This window comes from Monodon monoceros, unplaced genomic scaffold (assembly GCF_005190385.1).
Source record: "Monodon monoceros isolate NGI ecotype Baffin Bay Population unplaced genomic scaffold, NGI_Narwhal_1 Super_Scaffold_12, whole genome shotgun sequence".
NCBI lineage: Eukaryota > Metazoa > Chordata > Mammalia > Artiodactyla > Monodontidae > Monodon > Monodon monoceros.
In genome coordinates this window covers 156,757,258-156,780,847 of record NW_021703768.1, presented here as the reverse complement: position 1 = coordinate 156,780,847, position 23,590 = coordinate 156,757,258, and the positions used below count along the sequence as shown (strand labels likewise).

The 23,590-nt window shown below is 54.9% G+C and overlaps 1 protein-coding gene across 1 annotated transcript in view; it reads right to left on the bottom strand.

Annotated features, from left to right (window-relative positions):
• Nucleotides 1–23,590, bottom strand: part of GNG7 (G protein subunit gamma 7) — a 153,683-nt gene that overhangs the window by 86,863 nt on the left and 43,230 nt on the right. Inside the window, exon 2 of the mRNA XM_029218512.1 lies at nt 19,619–19,676. The gene's annotated coding sequence lies outside the window, so the exon portion shown is untranslated. The remainder of the gene's footprint in view (nt 1–19,618; nt 19,677–23,590) is intronic.

The window sequence follows — 23,590 nt, the reverse complement described above, 5'->3', positions numbered from 1 at the left end:
AGACGGGGCGCGTTTCCTGCAGACCCATGACCCCCACCCATGACAGAGAGGGGGCTGCACCAGCGTCCTGGCATCATCCCGTGGACCCAAGACCAGAATCACGAGCTCCCTGGACTAGGAGGAGTCCGGAGACAACACTGGGCGGGTCATCCTCTGGGGGGCCGTCCCGGGCGCTGCAGGGTGTGCAGCAGCACCCCTGGCCCCCACCCCCTCGATGCCAGGAGCACCCAAGATGACCACAGACGTCCCCAGACATGGCCCAGTGTCCCCTGGGGCAGGATCAGCCCCAATGAGACCCCCCCCCCGTCTGGGTCCAATAATAGAAATGACTTTGGAAGCAGCTGATCAGCCCCTCTGCCCAGGGCCCCGTGTGGACACCGGACATATTTGAGGAGCAGAGTGAGAAACCTATGGAGCTGCTGGTTGCTGGGCTGCTGTGTGTTGAAACGGAGAACACAGATGCTGAGATTTCTGGTTGCCCAATCCCTGGAAAGCACAGTTCCCAGCCCTTCTGCATCACAGCCAAGAAATCCAGCAGAGGCCGGGCTGTGTTCCTGGCATTGCGGCCGCAGCGGCTCTGCGTGACCCCAGGCTTGTTCCCGGCAGGTGCTGTGAAAGGGACCCAGCTGCCCCAGGAGGGCGGGACTCCTCGGCTTCTGCACCCTGCCTGCCCCTCAGAGGGCCTGGACTGGAGGTGGCTCTCACCCTGGGAACAGTCTGGGGACACCTGTGGTCGTCACGACGGGGGGTGCCCCTGGCATCCAGTGCGTGGGGACCAGGGAGGACGCTCCATATGCCGCGGTGCCCGGGACGGCCCCCCGCAGAGGAGGACCCGGGCCCACACCCACAGTGCTGAGGGGGAAGGCCCTGGGTTAATTACTTGGGAGAAAACTGAGCCTGCTCCCTGCTCACACTGGACACCAGCATAAACTGCTGACGGTCAGACAGCACAACCCGGGTGAGCCCAGTGTCTCTGAATGGCCTCCTCTCCTTCCCACACCACTCAGGTGGCGTGTCCCGTCTGCACGTCAGCAACACGCGGGGGGAGAGAAGCCACAGCCCCCACGGCTGGGGTGGCAGGGGGGGGCGGCCTGGGCCCCATGCTGTCCCCGGGTCGGCAGCCATGGCCCTGGAGGCCGCCCCGTGAGCAGGACCGTCTTTCCCAGCCCCTTCCTGGTTAGCCCGGCCCAGCACACTGGGGCGGGTGAAGTAAACACAGCCCGGCGCCAAGGACAGACGCTCGGCCTCGCCCGTAGGCGGGGCACCCGCAGGGGATGAGGCAGGGGAAGGGGGAGGGACCTGGGGCCCAGAGCCTCCCCTCTCCTGGCCTGGACCTCAGAGCTGAGCCAGTGCCGGCCCAGGGCCCACCCTTGCTTTAATGCTCTGCTCTCACGGTCTGGAATCTCCTGGAAACTTCTGAGCAAGGGGCTCAGGTTTTCATCTCGTACCTGGCCCTGAAGATCCTCTCGCTGATCCCACAGCTGCAAGACAAAGGAGTTTCTGAGGCCTCGTCCCTCTGAGCGCCATGTGGGCCACCAGCGCCTGGGGGGACGCTCAGGATGGGGGTGCGGGAGGGTAGGGAAGCCCAGGGTCACAGGCATTTGAGTTTCCAAGCAGAGAGCGATTTGGAGTCCACCTGCGTGCAAGCCTGGCTCTAAACCCAAGTGCCCAGCGTGAGCAGGGATCGAACTCAATGCTTTTTCCAAATAGTTAACACAGGGTCCCCGCCCCCCCCCCCCCCCCCCCCCGCGGTGCTGCTGACATCAGGGTGGGGTCGTCCTCTGTGGGGCAGCCGTCCTGGCCTCCCACCCACTTGATGCCAGACCCCGTCCCCCATCGTGACAACCACAGATCCCCCAGACATGGTGCAGTGTCCCTGGGGGCAGAATCGCCCCTGGTTGAGACCCACTGGCCTAGACGAGGGACTGGTCTCTTCTGGGGAGGCTGGGCTAAGCCACGTCGGGGCTGAGCCCGACTTGCCACTGCAGCTCTGACCCTGCCTCGGGGGCTGCGAGCCTTGGGCCCCCATCGGTTTGATCAAAAGCACGAGACCAGCCTGGACAGAGGGCCATTCTCCAAGACGCCTGGCCGTCACGCCTCATGACTGTCCATGCCCTGCCCACCACCTCCCACCTCCCATCCTGCAAGCCCCCGCCTCCAGGGAGCCCTTGGAGCTCCCTCACCCTCGGCGCCTGCCTTCTGCGTCAGATGCCCTCCCTAGCCCCCTAGCCAGCGTGGACGTAGACAAGACCTCCTCCGAGACTTCCCTGGACCCCGGGGCTCTCATCTCTCTGCTCGGCTCCCCCAGGCACATTTCCTGATTTCTTCCTCTTGCCCTTTTTTTTTTCTTTGGTCGCACCGCGCGGCATGCAGGATCTTAGCTCCCCGATCAGGGATCGAACCCGCGTCTCCTGCATTGGAAGTGTGGAGTCTTAACCATTGGACTGGACCGCCAGGGAAGTCCTGTTTTGTCCTTCTTGTTTACTTGGGTGTCTGTGCCAGCGCTGTCCTTGGAGGGCAGGGCTTCATTCACCACCATGGCCAGCACCTACGACCACCCTCGGCCTGTGCTGGGCGCCGGGTCGGTATTCTGACTGACGGTCTGACCTGCCACTCACTCTCCAGCCACCATCACCCCCTCCCCGGCTTCTCCAGCCACTTTCCCCGACGCTATCCTCACCCTCCACTGACTGCGGTGGAGTGCTCACTCGACCACACAGTTGTTTTGTTCTGTCCTGTTTTTTTTCAACAAACGTGTACTTTGAAATAATCTGGGGTTTACAGAAAAGTTACAAAGACAGTAGAGAGAGTGCCGTCTGCCCTTACCCAACTACCCTTCCCCGGGGCGCGTTTGTCACAGCTGGGAAAGTGACATGGGGACACTTTATTCAGATTTCCCTAGTTTTCCCCCCAGTGTCCTGCCCCAGGATCCTGACACTCTGTTCTGTCGCCACTCACGTGTCCTCAGTCACCTCTGGGCAGTGAAAGCCTCTGGCTTTTCCTGGCCATCTTCTCACTAATTCTTTGTTTGTTTTGGAAAAAAAAAAGTTACTTTCCATTTAAAAATGCCATTTAGGGCTTATTCTTGTTATTTGTAAATGAATTAATAAATACTTAAGATTTTTCTCAGTTTTAATTTTGAATCTAGTAACTTTTCATAAATATAACCCAAATTAAAAAAAAGCTCTTTGGAGCCTTCAAGACCAAAACGCTGGAGAACCTCTGTCCTAAAGAGTGGTTGGTGACCTCTGGCCCGAGGGCCACATCCGGCCCTCTGCACATTTTTTGTAAAGTTTTACTGGCACGTAGCCACACCCCCTCCCTCAGGTATTGTCTCTGGTGGCTTTCAAGATACAAGAGTTGAGTCGTTTCAGCAGAGACAGCCTGACCTGCAAATGAAAATATTTAAGGTCTGGCCCTTTACCAAAAAGTCTGCTACTGTCGATCTCCATTATAGCAAGTTTGTAGCAAGTGCTTGTTTAAAATCAGGCCAGGGACTTTCTTGGTGGTCCAGTAGTTAAGACTCCGCACTTCCACCGCAGGGGGCGAGGGTTCCATCCCTGGTCGGGGAACTAAGATTCTGTATGCCGTGAGCAGCCAAAAAAACTTTTTTAATAAAAAATAAAATAAATAAAATCAGGCCAAAACCTACAGGGTGTGGGGTCCCAACAGACATCAGAATACCAGTACCATTGAAATGTCCATCGCATAACATCTTTCAAAAGCAAACACCACCGTGGACCATTACACAGCCATGAAGAGGGGTGAAGCCCTGACACTCGCTACCACGTGGCTGGACCCTGAGAACACGATGCTCAGTGAGAGAAGCCAGACACAGAAGGACACACAGTGTGTGATTCCACTGATGGGAAACGTCCAGAACAGGCAGATCCACACAGAGAGTGGGTTCATGGTTGTCAGGGGCTGGGGAGGGGGATAGGGGGAGCGACTGCTGGTGGGGACGGGGCTTCTTTTGGGGTGATGGAATGTTCTAGAATTAGCTAGTGGTGGCTGTTGCACAACTAGGTGCTAAAATGCACTGAATTGAACACTTTAAAGGATGAACTGTGTGCTGTGTGAACTATATCTCAATAAAAGAAAAAGAGCCCACAGCCCTGTGCTTTGGCTACAGGACACTGTCCTGTTCCATGTCCTACATGCGAGGTGTCCCAATCACTGCCCCACCTTGCAATCACCCCTCAGACATAGTAACAGCCCTCACCCCGTCCCCCGACTGCACCCCAGGGCAGGGCCCATGGCACCCCCAGGGGGCACTCGTGCTGCAAGATCAGCATGTTATAAAGAAGGAAAAAGTCAAAGTGGTTTTCCCTCAAAGCAAACTGGAAAGATCTCAGGTAAGAATTCAACATGTTTAAGCAATTACAGGCAAAAGAGATTTCAAGGAAATGTCCCAGCGATTGGTGGGATTCTAGGGTCACGGTGCCAGCCTCACTGGGGGACCCTTGGGTGTCTCCACAGCATCGTTACCCCCGGCTGGGCAGCTGGTAGTGTGCACAGAACGGACTTGCGGGGTGGAGATGCTGTCCAGTCAAGGCTGTGCTGTGACCTTGGGTGACCTCCTCCAGCCCTGGTTTCCACTCTCATTTACAAAGGCACGAAGGCTCCCTTCCTGGCATCGCGCTCTGGGTAGAGGTTACATTTTGGCTAAATGACTTGCTCTGGCCAGAGTGAGCCTGGTCCACTAGGCTTTTATCTGCTGCAGGCTCCCCTCCCCCTGTGACCCGCCCTCCTACCCTCCCTCCCCCCCCCCCCCCCGCCACAGTCCCTTACTGAGTTCCACCCAGCTCCCAAACGGTGGGTTGAGCAGTGTGCCCCCAAAATTCATGTCCACCCCAAACCTCAGATGGTGACTGATATGAACTGAATTCTGGTCCCCCAAATTCCTGTGTGGAAGCCCTGACCCCCAGGACCTCAGACTGTGACTGTATTTGGAGATGGGGTCTTTAAAGAGGAGATTAAGGTAAAATGAGGCCCTAAGGGTGGTTCCTGAGCCAATGGGACTGGGGTCCTTATAAGAAGACAGATTAGAACACAGACATGCACAGAGGGGAGACCATGTGAGGACATGGGGAGAAGGCGGCCGTCCTCACACCAAGCAAAGAGGCCTCAGAGGGGACCAGCCCTGCCGACACCGCGATCTGGGACGTCCAGCCTCCAGCACTGCGAGAGAATAAGCGTCTGTTGTTTAAGGCCCCGGCCTGTGGTATTTGGTTGTGGCAGCTTGAGCAGACTAGTTTGGTGACCTTATTTGGAAATAGGGTCTTCGCAGATGTAATTAGTTGAAGTAAGATGAGGTCATGCTGGAATAGGATGGGCCCTAACCCAATGCTGGTGTCCTTATAAGAAGAGGAGAGACACACAGAGACAGAGGGAAGGTCACATGACAATGGGGGCAGAGACTGGGCTGATGTGTCCATAAGCCCAGAACTGCCTGGAGCCCCAGAGGCTGGAAGAGGCAGGAAGGACCCTCCCCTGAGCCTCTGTGACATCTTGACCTCGGACTTCTGGCCTCCAGGACTGTGGGAGAATAAGTCTCTGTTGTTCTAAGCTGCCCAGTCTGGGGTCATCTGCTACGGTGGTCTCAGGACGCTATCACCCCTCTGCGGTTTCCCTTCCCCACATTCTGACAGCCTATGGAAGAGTCCGAACTCCAAACACCCCTCTGGTTAGCAGAGGGTCTCCTTCACCCACTCTTGTCCTCAAAAGCGTTCACAGTGCCTTGGGGGGACTGCTTCTACTTAAAATTTTATTTTTAACTGGATACATTAGGCCATTCAGGCTGTTATCACAGAACCCTGCAGACTGGGGGGCTTAAACCACAGACATGATTCCTTATTGTCCCAGAGCCTGGAGGCCCATGATCAGGCTGCTGGCATGGCGGGTTCCTGGTGAGGGCCTACTTCCTGGCCTGCAGACAGCCGCCTTCCTGCTGTGACTTCACATGGCCAGAGCTCTCTCCATCCCCTTATAAGAGACCAGAGCCCTCTCCATCCCCGTATAAGGACACTAATCTCATCCTAGAGGCTCCACCCCCATGACCTCACCGAACCCAATCAACTCCCAAGGGCCTCACCTCCAAACATCATCCCACTGAGGGTTAGGGCTTCAGCATATGAATGTGAGGGACATAAACATTCAGTCCATAACATGGGGGTAGGTTATGATTATTAAATATCCACTGTGGGACTTCCCTGGCGGTCCAGTGGTTACGACTCCCTGCCTCCACTGCAGGGGGTGCGGGTTTGATCCCCAGTTGGGGAACTAAGATCCCACATGCCGTACGGCATGGCCAAAAAAAAAAAAATCCACTGTGTACAGGCGGGGGGCCAGGCGAGGGATGGGTGGGGCCCCCGTGGCTCCATAGCGCCTGGCAGGGGAGCTCATCCAGAGCTGACACGCCCCACAGGCCTGCTGACCTAACAGCTCCCTCTGGCCCCCAGCCCCGGCCTCCCTCTGAACCACTCCTGTCAGTGGAGGCTTTTGAGGAACACACAGCTTTGCCCTGCAAAAGTTAATGGGCACAAAGGGTGCCTGGGATGCAGAGCATGTCTGGGGAAAGACCCGGAAACCAGTAATTCACTTGTTTACAGGAAGGGAGGCTGAGAGCTGGGAGCACAGGTGGGAGGGGAGACACCACTTTCACAGGACACAATTTGCACCTTTTGAATTCTTGTACCGTGGCATATTTACTTATGCAAAAACTTAATTTTTCTTCCTAGGGGTGTCTGGGCCCGAGTGAGGGTAGGCGAGGGAAAAGCCAAGTATTGGCCCAGCTCCCTGATTCTGCAGCTCAGACTGGGCTCCCCCTGTCCTGGGGGAGTGGACAGGTGACCTGCACGCTGGGGCCAAGGTGTCAAACCAGAACAAAAAAATGTTTCATACTCCAAAGAATTGAAAGCGGGGTCTCAAACAGATAACTGTACACCTGTGCTCACAGCAGCATGACTCCCAACAGCCAAAAGGTAGAAAGAACCCAAGTATCCATGGACGGATGATGGACAAACAAACGTGGTCCATCCACACAATGGAAAATGATTCAGCCTCGAAAAGGAAGGAGATTCTGACGCTTGCTGTACTGTGGATGGACCCCAAGGACATGATGCTCAGTGAGAGAAGCCAAACACAGAAGGACAAGTACTGTCTGATTCCACTCACAGGAGGTCCCTAGAGGAGTCTCATCCACAGAGACAGGAAGTAGATGGTGGGGGCCAGGGGCTGGGGGAGGGGCTGGGGAGTCAGTGTTTCATGGGGACAGCTTCTATTTGGGAAGATGAGAAAGTTCTAGAGACGGATGGTGGGGATGGTTCCACGACAATGTGAATGTATTTAATGCCACTTAACTGTGCACCTAAAAATGGTGAATTTAATGCCATTTGTATTTCAACACACACACACACACACACACACACACACACACGAAGATGCTCCAAATGTTCACAAGAGCCTGGGTCTGTCCTGGGTGTGCGTGTGTGCAGCAACGCAGCCCATGCGTAAACAGGGCAACCCTGGTGGCCTCACAACACAGGTGACCGTCACCAGGCGGCATATCCACCACCCCACCCCACCCTCCAGGAGGTGGCTGAGCACATTAGAGCGCTAAGGGAAGGGTTCAGGGACCTGCTCCACTGAGCTTTCCTGATAATTCCCAAGGACGGAGGGGAGGGCAGGTGGGCAGGCATGGGGACCCGGCACCTCAGCTCCCACCCCCGGCTCCCTGGTTGTTTACTGAGCTTAGACGTGTCCACTCTGCTGGCCAAGCTGTTCCTGCCCCGAGATCAGGAAAACAAGGTCAGCTCAGGACATGGAAGCACTGCCCTGGCTGTTGTCCTTCCTGGTGGCTGCGGGGCCGGGACCCGCAGAGGGTGGACCCCTGCTGCTCACCTCCCAGGGGCGTGGGCTCTGGGCCAGGGGCATGTTCTGTCCCCATGGTTCCCCGACTTCTTTCTCCCCCTCAGTCAAGGGGAGGGGCCCTGGGATGGGAAGCAGGGGTCCAGGGCTCTCCAGCAACCTGCTGAAGGGCCTGGGGGTCCCTCACTCAGGCCCAGGTTTCCATGGATACCAGAGAAGCTGGAAGACCCCTGAAACCTTCAGGAAGAAGGAAGGTAGAGCCCAGAAAGGGGAAGGGCGTGGGGCTCGGGTGAGAGAACTCCAGTGACGGTGGGGTGACAGGACACGCTTCCCATCCGTCCAGAGCCCTCGCTGTGCCGCCCAGGGACACGGACTGCAGAGCTGATGACCTCATCTCCTCAGGCAGCAGCCCGGGGCGGCCGGGGCAGCTACCACCCCAGTTTTACCGAAGGGAAACTGAGGGCGGGAGCAGATGCCTGCCTGACCAGGGGTCTCGGAGCTGGGAGGTGCTGCTTCTTGGGCCTGGCTCCAGCGTGCCCAGCCCCACCCCCAAGCATTGTAGAAACGGCCCTGAAACCCCCTGGGCCTCTGCCCACCACTGTTGGGGGCGACTGGGGCACCCTCACCTTCTCTGTGCCTCAGTTTCCTAATCTGGAAAACAAGGTCAATTGATTGTTGCCATGGGTGGGGCTGGAACCCTCTATGGCTCCTCACTGCCCTGAGGATAAGGTGGTCTCTGCCCGAGGCCACCTCGCTCCCTCTGCCTCACCTTGCACCCCTGCCTGCCATCCTGGAACCAGCCTCTACTCCTAGGCACACACTGCTCCCGCCACCTGGAGGGTCCCTCCCACCCCAATCGGCTCCAGGGCATTGGCATGCTCAACTCAAGATGTCACTTCCTCCAAGAAGGCCTCCCTGAAGCCCCAGAGGGAGCACCTCAAGCAGTGCTGTCACCATCAACTCACTCAACCAGGGTTTCAACTGGGGTGATTCTACCCCCCAGGGGATGTTGGGTAATGTCTGGGGACATCTGTGATTGTCACGACTAGGGGGCTCCTGGTATCGAGTGGGTGGGGGCCAGGGATGCTGCTCCACACCCCGCAGAGCCCAGGACGACCCCGCACAGAGAACAACCTGGCCTCAATGTTCACAGTGTCGAGGAGGCCAGCGGGCCCTGCCCCTCGGCCCTGGGACGCGGGAGACCTGGTTGCTGGTTTGCCAGGGGCACGTGCGTGTGCGGCTGCCTCTCCTCCCACCTACTCTGCATGCCTGTCCTCACTCCGCAGCCCCGGCTCGAGCCAAGGACACCCACAGCTGGCAGCCTGGCTCTCTGTGGCTCTGGGCTGCCTGGCTTTGTGAGTCCTGCAGTCAGAGGGCCCTGGCTCCGAGCTCGCCCCTCATCCGCACAGAGCTGTGAATCGGCTGGGATGTTAGTCAGGGACCCAGGGACGGCGCGTCCCATTCCAGGAGGCTCACGAGCTCAGACCTTGGCCCCGGCCGCTGACTCAGCCAGGGAGTCAGAGTGCGGTCATCACTCCTTCCGGTGCACGATGAGTACATTCTCCGCTGGCCCCACCATGCCACAGGTCCTGGTCACAGGCTCATCTCTCTGCTCAGGAGGTCAGGTGAGGATTCCTCCCTGAGCCTCATTCTTTCTTTCACTCGCTAAACATCCGGCCCGCAGTTGGGGAGAGATCCCTGACCCGAAGGAGCTTACGATCCGGCCTGGGTGACAGATGCAGCTAATTTGAATGTCACAGAACAGTTATCGTGTTAACACTCGGCTTCTCTCTGCTCCTAGTTTCTCTTCTGTGACATGGAGATGATTATCTCTAATTGGCAGAGCTGAGGTGAGTTTCAGAACGAGCGTGGGAAGTCAACAGGGTAGGTGTATCGATCAGCTACTGCCGCATGACAAATCACCACCAACTTAGGGTCTAAGACAACACCCTTTGTCATCCCCTGGTTTCTGTGTCAGGAAACGGGGGTGTGGCTTAACTGGGCCCTCAACTCGGGTTCTCAAAAGGCTGAAATCAAGGGATTGGCCGGGCTGAGCTCTCATCTAGGAACTTAGGGTCCCCTTCCAAGCTCATCTGACTGGTTGGCAGAGTCTACTTCCCTGCAGTTGTAGGACTGAGGCCCCATTTTCCTGCTGGCTGTTGGGAGGCGGCTGCTCTCAGCTCCCATGGCCTCCTCCACGGGCAGCGTGCGGCTGTTTGCTTTTTCCAAAGCCAGTAGGAGAGTGTCTGCTGTTGCTCTGGTCTCTCTCTCTCTCTCTCTTTCTTGTGGTAAAAAGCATATAACCATCCTAACCATTTTTAAGCACACAGCTCAGTGGCATTAAGCACACTCACACTGTTGGACAACCATCCCCAACATCATCTCCAGAACTTTCTCATCTTCCCAAACTGAAGCTCTGTCCCCATGAAACACTGACTCCCCAGCCCCTCCCCCAGCCCCTGGCCCCCACCATCTACTTCCTGTCTCTGTGGATGTGACCCCTCTAGATAGGCTTCTGGTCTCTTGTAAGGCCTCGTCTGATTAGGTCAGGCCCACCCAGACAATCGTTGTGATGAACGAACTCAAAAGTCCACTGATCAGGGGTCTTTGTTATAAAGTCCCTTGGGCCATATCACATCAGCCTAACCACAGAGTGGCATCCCGTCCATTCCAGGTTCTGCCCACACTGAGGAGCAGGGATAGGACAGTGTGTGGACACCAGGGGGGCGGGGGTCTTTGGTGCCATCTTGGAATTCCCCCTCCCACGGGAGGTGCAGTGACATGGGGTGCTGCCACTGTATGGGCTCCCGTGAGGAAGAAGCACACAACAAGCCCCCACCGCCTGGGGAGCGCCTACCATTCAGGGCGCAGAGAAGACGGCAGAGAACTCTGGGGAAGTTGAGGAAGCCTTGATTCCAACAACGGGATGTCTCAGCAGTCCTCGGAGCCTGGGCAGAATGGCCAGGGGAGGATGAGGGACGGTTCTCACCCCCTAGAGAGAACTGGGGTACCTCACTATAACTCCCAGCCCTCCCCGTCACTCCTCCCTCTGGCGGCCCTCCTGTGGATGCCAGGACCGCGGTGGTGACAGTGGGCCCGCCCCCTGTGCTCAGAAAGGGCAAGTGAGTCGCCTGGGGTGCCCGTGTGAGTGAGGGGTGCATCTGGATTTGAACCTGAGCCTTCTGGTGCTGGGAGCCTCCACAGAATTGCAGACCACCCCCCCCCCAAGAGAATAAACCCACTGGAAGGGCTGGCTGCCTAATAAGGCGGCAGACGAGATGCCCAGAATTGTGGGAAAAGAGAGGCACAGCCCTGCACGACGAGCATGGGGCACTGCGCCGCCCAAGGTTAGATGTTCGTATCTGTTTTTCCCAGCCCCCACAAACACAGCAGGAAGAGCTCTCTCCACTCTGCAGACATGTGACGGCCCTACACACCCACAAATTAAACAGAGCCGAATCCGTGCAAATGACAGAGGGCCCAGAACTCCGCACACACGCAGTCCCTACGCCAACTTCCTATTTTTGTGCAAAAGTTACACGAGATGCCGCCACTGAGGGGAGCTGGGGGAAGGGTGCATGAGATCGCTCTGCACGGTTTTTGCAACTTCCTATGAATCTGGAATTATTTCAAATTAAAGGTTTTTTTTTAAAAAACCAGGTGAGGGGACTTCCCTGGCGGTCCAGTGGTTAAGACTCTGAGTTTCCACTGCAGGGGGCACGGGTTTGATCCCTGGTCGGGGAACTATGATTCCACATGCCCCACAGTGCGGCAAAAATAAATAAATAAATAAATAAAACCAGGTGAAGCTATGGGTTTGTTTAGCTGTGACGAGGACAAAGCATGCTTTCTCCAAGCACCGCCTTTCTACCCCAACCCTGACCCACCCGCGGTGCCTCCAGCAAGGAAGGCGAGGGTAAAGAGACCCCCTGCATGGTCCTGGTGGAGGCTCAGCGTGGCTGGGTCTGGAATGACCATGCCCTCTTCTCCCCCTTTGTGGCCATAAGGATTCTAAGTCCCCAAACCCCTGCCCCCTGTGGACCAACCCCCAAGTGTGGGCAGGACTGTGAACATGATACCATTTCCCATATTAGGTGATTTCGTACAGAAGAAGGGATTTGGAGGGTGTACTTAAAGCACCGAGTCAGTTGACTTTGAGTTGATCAAAAGGACAAATCACGTGGGTGGCCCTGACCCAGTCCAAGGGCAGGGCCCTTCCTGCAGTGAGAGACTGAGGGAAGAGGGAGCCCACAGAGGAGACCATGAGGCTGGGCCAGGACCCAGTGGCCTCCAAGAGCTAAGAGTCGTCCCTAGCATGCTGTTAGCAAGGCAATGGGCACTTGGGCCTGACGACTGAAAGGAACCAAATCCTGCCGACAGCCTGAGAGAACTTGAAAGTGGATCCTTCCCCAGTCAAGCCTCAGGTAAGAACTCAGCCCTGGCCAGGCCAAGTGAGACCCTGAGCAGAGGCCCCAGCCACACTGTGTCCACACTTCTGCCCCGATAGACAGGGGAGGAGTAAGCTGCTGAGCCTGTGGTGGCTTGTTACACGGCAATGGCTAGCTAGTACACTCCTCATGGGATGGCAGAGCAGACTGCCTGGGGTTTTACAATCACTGTCACATTTAGTCACACGCAGGGGATGCTCCTACAGCTCGGGAAATTCCAAGGGCTTTGGGAGCTGGGAGCCAGGACCCATGGCTGAAGTCCAAAATATGTATTTATGATAAGTCAAAAGATCACACCCACCAAAGGCTCCATCTCCAACTATCACCACACTGGGGGGTAGGTTTTAACATCTGAATTTGGGGGGACACCAATGGCAATTAGAAACAAGCTCCCAACACCCCAGTTCCCTGTGACCCTGCATTTTGCAGCACCTGCTCAGGTCCCCAACCCACCCTCAGCCTCCTGGCCCCGCCCCCCGCCCCAACTCCCAGGCCCTCCCCAGGCCATGCCTCAGTCCTCTGTCACACACACCCACTGTGTACACTGTACTGGGAGCTTCTGCACAGAGACACACGTGTTTTAGCCTGGCGGGGCCTGGCACGCGGGTATCGGCTGACTCAATGAATGAAGCAGGAAGGGAGGGAATAAGGAGAAAGAGGCACGTCCTCGGAGCCCACCGGCTCAGATGGAGTCAGGCCAGTGCATTGCAGGGTGGAGAACTGGCCCTGGGGTGTGGGGAGCTCCTTCTGCCCACCCCAAATGGGCCACTCTTCAGCCTCCTGCAGCTCCCTCTCCTCCCCTGCCCCCCACCTTCTTATTATATGTGACTGTCACCCTGTGCATGTTTGGAGTCAAACGAGGCCTTGAATCTGTGACTCCACCTACGACCCCATGTGTGTATCATCCCTGCCCTGAGGGAGGCTGACTGTTCAAGTGGTTGCCTAGCAACATGCCCGTGACTGGGGATACAGGGGTCTCTGTGCCTTGGCTGCCGCCTGGGCCGAGCCAGTTCTCGCTGCCCCACGGGAGGAAGCCCAACTCTGCTGTTTCAGACATGAGCCTCTCTGGGCCTCGATGCTCAGACTGGTAGAATCAGGTGGCAGCACTAACCAGTCCATAAGGGGATTAGCCCACAGGGTCGGAAGAGTGGGGCCTGGGTGGGAACCACGGTAATAACTCACAGTAGAGCATAAAGAGAGTGATCTTGATTGATCCTGGGAGCAAGAATCTTGTGGAGAAGGGGTCTCTCCTCCCACTCGCTGGGTGTTGCTGACATGGGGCTGGGATATCCTCTGGGGGGCCATCCTGGACACTGTGGGGTGTGGAACAGCCTCCCTGGCCCCCACACACTCACGCCAGGAACTCCCCAGTCATGACGACCACAGACGTCGCCAGACACGGCCAGGTGTCCCCTGGGGGCAGGATCACCAGGGTGAGACCCTGCTGCTGTAGGGGGTCAAACTCATGTCTGAACTGCCCCCGCTGCCATGGGAAGCACCACGTGGCCTGCTCTCCAGAATCAGAGCTGCAGCCTGCAGGGAGAGGGTTCTGAGCCCTGTGGGCTGCAGCGGGGGCCCCCTTGGCCGGTTTCTGCACGGGACCCCATAATTACATAGGTATCATATATGCTCTCTGTCAGGAAGGCAGGGACAGCAGAAGCCATGACCTTCCGTGAGCAGAACGTTTTAAGGTTTTTAACTGTCTATCTTGGCAGTTCTTTCAGGAGAACAGCTTGTCCATGGAGAGAACTGATAATAATGTGCATTTCAACACACCCGGGACAGATCAGAAGTGGGTAACCAACCAGGAGAAAGAAACACGCTCTGGCTTGCGCGTTGGGTTGGAGTTTGCTCCCCATACCAGGGCCACTCTCTCAAGATAAAAGGCTCCAATAGGCGCTTTCAGCAGAAATGTTCGCAAACTCCCGGGAGAACAGGGGCTATCAGAAAAACACCCCGCTGTTGGGAGGTCACGGAGTTCTGCATTCTCACCATCGGCGGGAGGGCTGGAGAAGTGCCTGAGAAATCGTTCTCAACCAAGAATCACCCCAGTCCGTGCAAAATCTTCTCATTTCCACCTTGGCCCCCTTTCAGGCAGTCGCTCAGTTGCCACCTGGGGCTCACAGCTACCATATTGGAAAGACCAGCTCTTGCTCAAAGAACGACGGCACCTCCATAAGGAAAGCCAGCACCACGATGGCCCACACCAGAGCCCTGGGACAGCTGCCACGCTGTAGGGACACTTGCTAAGCCTTTCCATGAGGCAGGAACCAACCGGCTGTGGTCGCGGCCACTCAGAGCTTCCAAACCAACAGGAAAATCCACCCAGTGGGGCCCTAAACACATCCAAAGACAGAGTGAGAGAGGGATCAGTGAGGCAGGGGTCTCACCCGGGTGACCCTGCCCCCATGGGACACTGGGTGATGCCTGGGGACATCTGTGGTTGTCACAACCGGGGGCTCAGGGAGGCTGCTCCACACCCCACAGCGTCCAGGCCCTGATGTCAGCACTCCTGAGAGGGAGAGACCCCAAATGGGTCCACGATTCTCACTGACACATCAGTCCTGTGAGAGCTGGGGATTTTGCCTGCCCTGCTCACTGGCGTCCCCCAGAGCCTGGCCTGGGCAGACAATGGGAAATCCTTGCTGAGGGGATGGAGGAAATCTTTGGGAGGGTCACCCCGTGCCTGGCCAGGCCGGGCAGCCACTGCCCAGGTGACTGTACTGGGAGGTGACACACGCCCGAGGGTGCCGCAGGGGACACTGGGCAGATTCCAAACAAGGAGGCTTTGAGGGTGGCTGCCTGGGGAAGCCCCCCAGGGGCCAGAGCCGCTGGCCCGGCTCCAGGCACCAGGGGAGAGAGTCACAGAAGCAAGACCCAGTTGCCCACCCTCACCCTTTGGCCTTCATTCCCTGGTCCAGGCTCTGCTCCGGCCACTGGAGGGTGCTGGGGCCAGGGCGGGTTCGGGGGTGCAGGTGCCGTGAGCCCGCCAAGGTGACAGATCCCGTGTCTTGTGCCTCCCTCTTACACCCAATGGACCCACAGAGGTCTGCAAGCAGGGGCAGGGGGGTGTGGTGTGTGTGCCCAGAACAGGGTGACCATGGGACCCTGGGGGCTGAACCAGAATGCCTCGGAGAACGTGGACGGGTGGTCACGGGTCTCCAGGAGGGCCGAGGGGTTGACTGAAGACAGCTGGGCGCCCCCTTTCACCCCCTGCACCCCCTCCATCAACATCCCTGCCTGGCTCAAGGCCGGCCCCGCCAGAGACCCCGTGGACTTTCACTGCCCCCTAGTGGCCGCCAGTGGGAACTGCAGCACTCTGGGGAACGTCTCCAGCCCTAGACCCCAAACTCCGGGTCCTCTTTTAGCCCTGGTGTCTGCAGAAATTGAGTGCAGCGGCTCAGCGTGCTGTCATCAGGATGGGTGGGTTGCTTGGTGACACCCTGGCCTCCCTGGAAAGGCGGCGGACCGCCCTGCCCGCCCCCAGTGCTGCGGGGAGCTGGAGGTGAGGACGCCTGCCGATGCTGAGCACAAGGCCTGGCAAACAGGATGTGCTCATAGTGACTATGAGACTAAAAAGCAATCAGGAGAAGCCCAGGTTCCCCCCTCCCAGGAGCGCGTACAGGAGAGTAGGCTTCCTTGGAACAGAAAACCCCTGCAAGGCCGGCGGTGGGCACCAGCTCAGGGTACAATTCTGTCTCCCCCAGCGGTCTGTCACTGGGCACTGCTGAAAGGGAGGCTGGCCCTCCTCTGTGGGGGGCGTCCTGGGCACTGCAGGGTGTGGACCAGCATCCCTGCCCCCACCCCCTCGATGCCAGGAGCCCCCCAGTCATGACAACCATAGATGTCCCCTGACATGGCCCAGTGTCCCCTGAGTGGGGAGCAGGGGGTCAGAATCATGCCTGCGTGAGACCCACTAGCACAGCTGAATTTCAAATGGTGCAAGGATTTAAGGGTAAAATACACGAGAAACAAAACGCAGGTGAATTGTTTTTATAATCTTGACATGTGGAGGAAGGCCACACAAAACACAAAGGAGAACGTGGGTGTGCAAGAGACGTTTCAGATGCCCGATGACAAAACCCACAAGGAGCAAAGTGCAAAGACACGCTCAGAAAAAAATTCGCAATGGACGGCATACAGACAGAGAAATAGAATTTAAACGCATCACTGGGACTTCCCTGGTGGTCCAGTGGTTAAGACTCTGCACTTCCAATGCAGGGGGGCAAGGGTTCGGTCCCTGGTCAGGGAACTGAGATCCCACATGACGTGTGGCGGGGCCAAAAAAAAAAAAAAAATCGCTGGGAGAGAAACCCCAACAGAAAGGACGCAGCTGGGCCATTCGCCTTAGAGAAACGGCTGCGCTCACGAAAAGGACGCCCGGACGCAAGAGCTGAAATCACCTGGGCTTGTCAGGTTGGCCAGGACCTAAAACTGAACTTGGGAGGATAGGGAGATGCACCCTGGGATGGGAAATGCTGTGTTTCTGGAGGTCTTTGTGGCTGAAGGTCAAAATGTAAATGAGGGCTTCCCTGGTGGCATAGTGGTTAAGAATCCGCCTGCCAATGCAGGGGACACGGGTTCAAGCCCTGGCCCAGGAAGATCCTACATGCCGCAGAGCAGCTAGGCCCATGCGCCACAACTACTGAGCCTGCGCTCTAGAGCCCGTGAGCCACAACTACTGAAGCCCGCGCGCCTAGAGCCTGTGCTCCACAACAAGAGAAGCCACCGCAATGAGAAGCCCGCGCACCACAATGAAGAGTAGCCCCCTTTCACAGCAACTAAAGAAAGCCCGTGTACAGCAGCCAGGACCCAATGCAGCCAAAAATAAATAAATAAATAAATTTTTTTAAAAAAGAGAGTGAATTTCAAGTTGCATAGGAAATGTATAAAATATGATTTTAAAAAAATGTAGGGGGTTTCCCTGGTGGCGCAGTGGTTGAGAGTCTGCCTGCCAATGCAGGGGACACGGGTTCGTGCCCCGGTCCGGGAAGATCCCACATGCCGCGGAGCAGCTGGGCGCGTGAGCCACGGCTGCTGAACCTGTGTGTCCGGAGCCTGTGCTCTGCAAAGGGAGAGGCCACAACAGTGAGAGGCCCGCGTACCGCAAAAAAAAAAAAAAAAAAATGTAAATGAGAACACTCAGACTTAAATTCACAGACAAGGCAAACCTACTTCCAGGAATTTACCCCAAAGGGCAACCAAGGATGTAGGAAGTCTGCACAAGGACATCCACCCCAGAACGTAGCAAAATTTAAAAAGAGAGAGAGAAAAAAAGAAAAACAGAAAGAGAAAATGAACACCCTCAAAAAAGCCTACTAATAAGACCAGTTAAATCAATTATAAATTTATTTTAAAAGAAATAAATTATAATTCAAACGACAATGTCCTACTGTATAGCACAGGGACTATCTTGTGATAAACCATAATGGAAAAAAATATGAAAAGAGAATATATATATACGTATAACTGAATCACTTTGCTGTACAGCAGAAATTAACACAACACTGTAAATCAACTACGCTTCAATAAATAAATTTTTTAATGAAATAAATTATAATTCATCTGTAACATCCGGCTTCAGGAAAGAAGATGGAAATCTAGGTTTTATGGATGAGGGAAGATGCCCATCAAGGGAATGCGTACATCAAACAGAAAATCCTACTTCTCCAAAACCCCGTGCGTGCGGGAGAAGTAATTCACAGAGAGATTCGGGAGGACACTCACTGAAGTGTCAGCAGTGGTCCTCGATGGGTGGGGGGTTTGGGGTGACTTACCTCTCCTTTGTCGTTGTCTAAATTCAGATGTTAACACTACAGAGAAGGGTTGAGCGGGGCTAGCTCGTCCCGCACGCTGCGCAGACACATACCCCCTGCGCGACCTCGCCTGGCTCCGGGCTATTCTCCAAATTCCCCTCCCACTTGGCGACTTTGTGAAACAGAGTTAACACTGTGAATCTGTTTGGGGCCTTGGCGGAGCATAACCCGGCCAGACGGACCCCAGGGTTCCAATCTCAGCTTCTGGTCTTTGTCTGCAGGCACAGCCTCCCTCCCAAGCTGAGCTAAAATATATACGTTTTAACTTTACTGAGGTTCACTTTACACAGCATAGAATTGGCCAGTTTGAAGGACACAACTCAAAGATTCTGTAGTCAGTTCACCAAGTCAGGAGACCACCCCGACCCCTACCCCGCGGAGTTCTGGACCCTCCCCTTCGCCCTGTAAGATGCCTGGTGCCCAAGCACAGTTCTTCCCCATTCCCGCCCCAGCCCCTGGCAACCCCGAGTCACCTTTCTGTCCTACAGATTTGCCTTTTCTGGAAATATCATCTGAATGGAATCATTTAGTGTCTGCCTTCTTGTCTAACATGTTTTCTTTTATACAAACACACACACACACACACACTGAATGAGAATATACGTTATAAAGATGTCAGATCTCCCTCAAATTTCTTGCTACATTGAACACAACCTGAATCAAAGATCCATCTGTATTTTTGTTAGAAACCGGAAGTTTATTCCAAAGACGGCCTGAAAGAGGAAACTCCACGGAAGTAGCAAAGACATTTGTGACAGAATCAGAGGAGCACGGAGTGTGGTCCCTGACAATTACAGTCAATGAACCAGGCAGGCCATGGGGCAACCTCATTCATTCTCATGCTATTCCCTCTTCAAACGTCACAAAAGCTACTCAAAGTCCTCTTGGGAATAAGACCAGAAACAAACAAGCGAGCAAGAGTTAAAGGACCAGGACTGAGCTTTATTTTGCTCCTGACTTAATCTTCCAGAGGCCTTCGCCACATTTCCCAACCTGCTGTCCCACTGCGGTGGGTAACGGGGTTCAGATATCTGTCGCAGCCCACGACTTTGCTCTGGCCAATGGCCATCGACGGGTCACCCTCCACGCCAACGGGAAATGGAGTGAAGCACCGTAGACCCCAATTAAGCCTCTTGAGGAGGAAGCTAAGAGCTGGGAAGCAGGTGGCACTGACGGGCCCGCGCCGCTCTGCCCATCCTGGGTGCGCTAGGACCCACCCTGCCGGACCACCCTGCCAGTCTCCCTGCTCTGTGCCCCTGCTCCCAGAGCCAAGGGCAGAAGACGTTCCCTGTGGCTGCCGTGCCCTCTTGATGGATAAGATGAGCCCTCAGAAACAAGCAGAGCTGGGAAGATGCAGGCGTGCACGGCGAGGACGCCGCCTGGACAGCAAACCCCAACCTCTTAACTCATCCTGGCTCCGAACCGCCAATCAAAGGCCTGTGCAAACACTGAACGTGGAGAAAAGAAAAACCTCAGGACACTGACCTGTGCTGGAGGCCTGGCTGTCTTCAGCGCCGAGGTTCAGGAACCCAATGTCCGCTCCCTGGAAGAAAAACGTACCACGTTAGCTGAGCACGATTGGCCCTGAAATGCTGGGTGGGTGTTAGCAGTGTCCGCATGGAAGAGTCGTGCGCTTGTGAATAGACATAAAAATTGCTCTGGGGGCTTCCCTGGTGGCGCAGCGGTTGAGAGTCCGCCTGCCGATGCAGGGGACACGGGTTCGTGCCCCGGTCCGGGAAGATCCCACATGCCGCGGAGCGGCTGGGCCCGTGAGCCATGGCCGCTGAGCCTGCGCGTCCGGAGCCTGTGCTCCGCAACGGGAGTAGGCCACAACAGTGAGAGGCCCGCGTACCGCAAGAAACACAAAAACAAACAAAAAAATTGCTCTGGGAGCCTGGCCTTCTGGTTACTCTGCCAGACGTTGAGGACGGCACAGATAGGATGCTTCAAAATGCAGAGAGGGTAAATGTAACAAAGGCAATTTGCCAGAAAGATTTGCTAGTGATTTACAATGTTATCCCTGATGAGGTTTCCACATGTTCCAAAACTGAATTGGATGAAAGGGTTGGATGTTCACATGACCTTTGATAGTTTATAAAAGATGTTCACCTGTATCATTTGACCCCCAAGGTCCCCTGGGAGGAAGGGGAGGGGGCTGAGCCAACCCCCTGACCGAGGGTGCCCCAGAGTGCCCAGCTCACCGGGGGTTTGCCTAAGGCATATGACCAACTAAATGCAAGGTGGGATCCTGGAGGGGGTCCTGGGACAGAAAAAAGACATTAGGGAAAACTAGTGAAATCTGAATAAAGAGTAGATTGAGGTCGCAGAAATGTACCCACGTCCACCTCTTGGTTGTCACAAACGCACTGCTTATGAATGACGTGACCACTGGGAGAAACTAGGTGATGGGTAGACAGGAACTCTCATTGAAACACCTCTAAAATTCTAAAATTATTCTAAAACGCTTATTTTAAAAAAAATTCAGTTAAAAAATTTAGGGAGAGAGGGGCTTCCCTGGTAGCGCAGTGGTTGAGAGTCCGCCTGCCGATGCAGGGGACACGGGTTCGTGCCCCGGTCCGGGAAGATCCCACATGCCGCGGAGTGGCTGGGCCCGTGAGCCATGGCCGCTGAGCCTGCGCGTCCGGAGCCTGCGCTCCGCAAACGGGAGAGGCCACAACAGTGAGAGGCCCGCGTACCGCAAAAAAAAAAAAAAAAAAAATTAGGGAGAGAATTCCCTGGCAGTCTGGTGGTTAGGGCTCCACACTTCCAATGCAGGGGGCACGGGTTCAATCTCTGGTCGGGGAACTAAGATCCCACATTCTTCGTGGCATGGCCAAAAAATAAATAAATTTTAAAAAATATATAAAAATTTAGGGAACCCTCTTGCACTGTTGGTGGGAATGTAAATTGGTACAACCACTATGGAGAACAGTGTGGAGGTTCCTCAAACAATTAAAAATAGGGTTGTCATATGATCCAGGAATCCCACTCCTGGGCATTTATCCGAAGAAAACTCTAATTTGAAAAGATACGTGCACCCCAACATTCATAGCAGCACTATTTACATTAGCCAAGACATGGAAACAACCTACATGTCCATCGACAGATAAATGGATAAAGAAGATGTGGTACATATATACAATGGAATACTACTCAGCCATAAAAAAGAACAAAATAATACCATCTGCAGCAACATGCATGGATCTAGAGATTATACTAAGTGAAGTAAGTCAGAAAGAGAAATATACCATATGATGTCACTTATATGTGGAATCTAAAATATGGCACAAATGAACTTATTTACAAAACAGAAAGAGACTCAGATTTCAAAAACAAACTTTTGGTTTGTTTAACAAAGGGGAAAGGTGGGGAGGAGGGATAAATTAGGAGGTTGGGATTAACATACACACACTACTATATATAAAATAGATAACCAACAAGGACTTACTGTATAGCACAAGGAACTCTACTTAATACTCTGTAATAACCTACATGGGAAAAGAATCTGAAAAAGAAGAGATATATGTGTATGTATAACTGAACCACTTTGCTGTACACCTGAAACTAACACAACATTGTAAATCAACTATACCCCAATATGAAAATTTAAAGTTAAAAATGATAAAAAAAAAAAAAAAAGGGCTTCCCTGGTGGCACAGTGGATAAGAATCTGCCTGCCAATGCAAGGACACAGGTTCGATCCCTGGTCCAGAAGATCCCACATGCCGCAGAGCAGCTAAGCCCATGCACCACAAGTACTGAGCCTGCGCTCTAGAGACTGCGAGCCACAATTACTGAGCCCACATGCCACAACTACTGAAGGCTGCATGCCTAGAGCCCATGCTCCACAAGAGATGCCACCGCAATGAAGAGTAGCCCCCGCTCGCTGCAACTAGAGAAAGCCCGCGTGCAGCAACGAAGACCCAACACAGCCAAAATTAAATAAAATTTTAAAAATGATTTAAAAATAAAAATTTAAATGCTGGTTCTCTTTCTCTGAGTTGAGGCTAATTTGTTGCCAATCAAAGGCCAGGATGGAGAACCGACATCCCCACCGTCACCTGAAGGTGGCGGTGTGGCCTCAGGAACGCCCTCTGGGCTCTTGGAGCGGCTAGAATCTCCTCCAGCAGCAGGATCTGCTCTACCGGGCCCGCCGCCTAGGATTGGAACTGCTCTGGCCACTGAGGCCAGAGGGGCGCCCTGGAGAGCGCGGAGGGCCGGGCAGCAGTGGACCGCAGGGATGAGAGATGTGAGGGCCAGAGCAACATGCCCACAGACCTAGAGGCCGAGACTCGCCTCAACGTTGCAGGGACTGACTATGCCTCCGATCCTTCAACTTTTTGTTTTTTGAATCAATGAAAGACTCACGACAAGTTGGAAACTAGTACAGAGGGGTCCCGGGCACCCTTCACCCAGTCCCCCAATGGCAGCTCCTTATGCAACTAGGGGACATTAGCCAAACCTGGAGATGGTGACTGATAAACCAGGCACCTTTTTTTTTGGTCTTATTGAGATATAATTCTCATGCCACACAATTTGCATAAAGTGGACAATTCACTGGTCTTTCTGTACATTCACAAAGTTGTGTGACCATCACCGCAATCAATCTTTGAACATTCTCATCACCGCAAGAGGAGACCCCGTCCCCATGAGCAGTCACCACCCTCCCCCTCCCCAGCCCCTGACAAGTATGAATCCACTGTCTGTGTCTGTGGATTAGCCTGTTCTGGACGTTTCCCATCAATGGAATCACACCCTGTGTGTCCTTCTGTGTCTGGCTTCTCTCACTGAGCATCGTGTTCTCGGGGTCCATCCATGCGGTAGCGAGTGTCAGGGCTTCACCCCTTTTCACGGCTGAGTGATGCTCCCGTGTGTGGAGGGGCACAGTGGGTGTATCCATCATCCACTGATGGACGTTCGGGCTGTTTCCTCTTCTGGCTACTGTGAATCACACTGCTGTGAACATGGGCAGCTTATGAATCATTGTTGAGATGGTGTCTCTCTCTCTGCCCTCACATCTACCATCTGCAAATCTCCCCACGCCCCAGCCCTCTAACGCCCGCTGCCGGCTGTCCTCTAGTCCTTGGAGCTGGACTTGGGCAGTGAGGTGACCACCACAGAGCCTCCACGCCGGCTGTGCTCAGTCCAGACTGGCTTAGACCGGAGCAGAGAAGGGCGAGGATGAAACTTGTGCCCACAGGAACACGTCCCCGGGGCTCACAGACAGCAGGCTGCGAGGCGCACCAGCTGGCGCCAGGCTGTCCCTGTGATATTCATTGACAAAGATGCTAGGATTTCACTTTCCTATCAGGGTGAACCCCGAGCCCCCCGTGAGGGGCCAGCAGTGGATAGAGGCCATCAGGAGGACCTGCTATAGAATCCGCAGAGCTGGCGGCAAAATGAGAATGTGGGACCCCTTGTTCAAAAACTATCACAAATTTCAGGACGGTGACAGCA